The 4,361-nt window shown below is 42.3% G+C and overlaps 1 long non-coding RNA gene across 1 annotated transcript; it reads left to right on the top strand.

Moving 5' to 3' along the window:
* The first annotated feature begins 424 nt into the window (after window positions 1–424).
* On the top strand, window positions 425–3,480 carry LOC122477789. Its single transcript, XR_006295760.1, has 3 exons — window positions 425–520; window positions 1,962–2,074; window positions 3,038–3,480. It is a non-coding gene; the product is annotated as an uncharacterized LOC122477789 (long non-coding RNA).
* The last annotated feature ends 881 nt before the right edge of the window (window positions 3,481–4,361 follow it).

Genomic DNA, 4,361 nt, shown 5'->3' with positions numbered 1-4,361 from the left:
TGGCTATATAAAGCCCAGAGAGCCTAATTACAGCTCCTTCAGCTTGGATCTCCCAGTTCCGGACGTTGAAAGCCAACTGGACAATAAGTGGCTGCTTACTATAGAGGCACCAATTATCTTGGAGGGGTGAATAAACTTGGAAGGAAGGAAAGTGAAATCTTTAGCACGAACATAGTAGGAGAGGCGGAAGAGGCAGGCAGGCTATTCCTCGCGGAATCAGAGAAGGCTTGGACGGGGTCTGGCGAGGCAGCTTGGGTATAACGTCACCAAGACAGTGTTGCAGAGCCGAGGTTCAGAGTAGAGAGGAGACAGTGGGGGACAGCCACTTTGCTGAAAGAAGAAAGTGGGGGGAAGGGCGAAGAGGCGGGCCTGGGATCTCCCAGCCAATCAGAAAGGTCTGGGGCGGGATCGGCTCCGTGATTTATAATTTCAGGGTTCCGCGCAGGAACATTAACCTCGTCTTGAGTGCGGAGAGGCGTTGGTCTAGCTGTAGGTCTTTCACCGGTTTTCAAGCCTTTAGGTGAGGACGTGTGGCCCCCCGGAGCCAGAAGACTATGGGGACAGGAGGGTGCAGCAGCTGCGTGGCGGGAGGTGTCGGTCTTTCGGTAACTGGAGGGGCCAGGTTGGAGCTGGCGGTTTGTAACTTAGTCTCCTGGCGAGTCCGCGCCTTTGTCTTCTGTGGCGCCGCCTTCTGCGCGTTGCCAAGTCCTCCCCCAGGTGGGTCCTTGGAAGGCCCGAGGGGGCGACCGCTATGGCTGCAAGGCCACGGGAGGGGAGAGGGGCGGGTCCGCTGTGGCTGCAGGCCGAGCCCCAGAGGAGGAGGAGTTTGGGGGCTCCCTGGAATGGGCCATCTGGTGCTGGCCCTTCGCGCTCTCCCCTCCTGTGGCCAAAAGGTAGGCTGCGCGCCTGACAAGGATGATAGTTATTTTAAAATGTAAGAAAACTTTTCCTGACAAAATGCCCCACGCGCCCAGCCCTTTATGATTTGTTAGCCCCTGTTTTCCTACCTCTGGAGATTGGCGTCTGACCACTCGTCAAAGGAGGGTTTTAGGGTAACGTCGACGGAAGGGAGGCATATTCAGGACTTCTTGCTGCTTGGGGGCCTCTCCATTCTACTCTGGGCACTAGACGTGCCTTGACCCCACCAGGGTGGGGCCAGGTACATGCTTGAGAGCTCTGTTTTCAGGTCGCTGGGGTCTCCTGTTATCTCTTCCCGTACAAAACCAGAATGGGCACAGGGCATCTCATCTCCTAACCTCTCCCTTTGCGGAGAAAACATGGTGAAATAAAAATCAATTCTATTTGTTTACCCCATTCTGCTGAAGGCCTTGGTATGATCCTAATCAGCTGTGCCTTCTTACAGCATTTACAAACCTGTGCCATAAGGAGTTATTATGAGACATGTAATTAGTTATGACTGGATTAAATCCCCTCCCTCTCTTGTTGTGACTCCTTTATCTCTGGGCAGATAAAATGGAAAGAAACTAGTACAATTTATGCCAACCCTTTTTGTGTGCTTATTCCTACTCCCCAAGAAAAATGCCCCCCAAAATTAATTGAATGCAAAGTGAAGTTGCTCAAATTACTGCTATATCCAGTCACAAAATCATTAGCTGGTTAAACACAGTCCTTATTTTTCTTTTAACTCTATATGGAGGTGCTTCTGTCACGTCCATTTGACCCCAGCTGTAATCGAAAAGAATTAGACATTTTGACTCTGGATTTTAGAGCATCTTGGTTTCTATTGCATCCTGATTTAATGGCTTTTACTACCTAACACAAATGGGGCAGTGATGTGTAATTTAGAGTATTCTAATAAAAACATGGCTTTTCTAAGATGTGTGCTGTTGTCTTGAAAATCAGCCGGTAAAATACACATTGATATTAAATATGAGAATTTTTGGCTCTGATTCCTTAGTATGACAATAGCTCTGTGTATTTTAATGTAATTTTTTTTTTAGTTTTTCTTTTAGTCAAGATGAGTAATAAGCCAGACTTGTCTGAAGTGGAGAAGTTTGGTCAAAACTGAAGAAAACTAACACTAAAGAAAAAAATACTCTCCCTTCAAAGGAAAGTAAGTCATGGATGGGGCTGGGGGTTTCTAATGGAGAAAAACAATGGTGAACATTGATAGGCTCAGTAAATAAACTCTTCTAGTAAATTTTGCCACTAAGAAATAATTATAGTACCACTGTATTTAATGCAACAGTTAAAAATACCAAATAGTTGTCTTCTTACTTGAATTATACAAATGGTTCTCATATGATGGACCCAAGAAGTAATGGGGGAATAAAAAACGAATTTCTTGTTGAAAATTACTAAAAATATCTTTACAACCAATCTTGGAATGTTAGACTTAGTACTAGAAAAATCTTTGTTTTGTCTACTTAATGGTTATTAGGTATTTTCTGCATCTAGCCATTTTGGCCTGTGATTTCATTCCTAGAAAACCACACAAACTGCAGTGTTGGCTTTCTCTGCCTGATGATAAAATAAGGCAGAGAACAAGTTTAGATCTTGGGTGCACTCAAGGCTCCCAGACTCAAGGGATCAGGTTTGCCCTTGGGAGTTTTAGCCTGATAGAGAAACTCCAAACATATTCACAAAATTGAGGGACATTTTTTGCCATGTCAGTGTTACTTGAGTTTCACAGTTAGTCGTAATTGTCTAAAGGGTATAACTTCCTAATTACATAGTGATAGTTAAACCTGAGGAAAATGCTTCACTTCTTCAGTCTCAGAATAATCTATGGAAAAAATGGCAACAGCATAAATCTCCCTCTCAAATGAAAAAAAAAACAGTTGATGTAAATTCTAATGAATGTTCAGGTGGTTAACATTGATGCATGCACAACACACACACTCACATACACATATACACACACACTTGAATGGGGATTTGTAGTTAGTGCCTTGGCCTTCTAAATTTAAAGCAGATATGGCAGCCTTCAGTAACTTGGCAAAGAACTCTTGGAAGAAAACTGAACTTCTAGAAATATACCTTCTTAATGATTTTTTGTGTTTGTTTTTTCCCCTAGCTATCCAACAAGAGAAAGAGTGTGTTCAAACATCATAAAATGTGGATCTCCTCCCAACAGAAAATTTCAACATTGCTTTAGTGTCTTAGTTTGGGGCTTGTTTTTTTTGTAAACTTATGTGTTTGTAGCTATTTTAGGCATCTTCTGATGTCTTCCCATCCATATCCCATAGCCAAGAGGTCAGGGGAAGCCAGTGTTCCCTTTTTTTAAACTTTCCATTGGTACATACCTTCCAGTTGGCAGATGCTGTTAATAATCTTACCATTGATGACATTTCTGTGTGTAGTCCTTGCACCCCCAAAGGTTAAACCACTTTTAACTTTCTATAGTGGCTGTATTTGTTGTTTCATAATATTCATGAAGTGGCATACATTTGCACCTTCTCAGTTTATTTTCATTTCTAATGTAGCGATAAAATAATAAATATAATCATTGTGTTGAGACTCCGGTGGTCCATTCTTGGTGGTCTTCTACGTAATGAAAGTACAACAAAGGTACTCTTTACAGCCAAACAAAATAGTTTAAGAAAAGCCACTTTGGGAGATTGGTCAGAGGGATAAGGCTCTCCTTTGTCCGGGTCCAGTGGATTCTGAGTTGGGAATGCTATATGCTTTTCCAAGAGTTAGAATCATGATTCTCCCATGAGAACCTTGGGAGAGGAGGTAATGTGGACTAGCCTTCTTATGTAGGAAGTGAGAAAATGACAACACAGGGTCTGAAGTGAACTTCTAAAGTGAATAGGGCTGAGATGTTTAAACTGGGCTCTCTTGCTTTCTGGAATGTGCTTTCAGCTTGATAGGAGACACTCAAGGCTGGGGTTGGATGGGGGAAAGGGGAAGGAGGCACGTTCTAGGACACATTGTTCTAAGCACATCACATCTATTGAACATAAACTCAGATGTCTAATACCTGCTAATGATCTGTAGCACTGAATCTCTGGTTTCATTCTTGTACAGAACAGAATTCATTGTTTATGAACCAATTACTTTTGGTGTTCATGGTGAGCACAAGGAATACATATAAATGAGAGTATTCCATTCCCTGCTCTTAAATAATACTTTTATCAACTTTTGATTTGTAAAAATCAATCCTTATCATCCCATCAATTACAATTGTTAGCATTTGGGTGTATAATCATCCAGGCTGTGGTCTACTAATACACATGTCATTTCCTACAAAAAATATTATGCTGTTTATATGTATTTGAAACCTCGTGTTACCACCCCCTTTCTAATGGCTTACATATTTAAATAACCACAGGAAGTGGAAACTGTTTTCTTTGCCAGACCATAAACTTCCATGAGCAAAAGAGTAGGTGGGACAA

This window comes from Prionailurus bengalensis, chromosome X (genome assembly GCF_016509475.1).
Source record: "Prionailurus bengalensis isolate Pbe53 chromosome X, Fcat_Pben_1.1_paternal_pri, whole genome shotgun sequence".
Taxonomy (NCBI): domain Eukaryota; kingdom Metazoa; phylum Chordata; class Mammalia; order Carnivora; family Felidae; genus Prionailurus; species Prionailurus bengalensis.
Note: the sequence above shows the minus strand (reverse complement) of the source record. Positions and strands in the feature narration are given on the sequence as shown.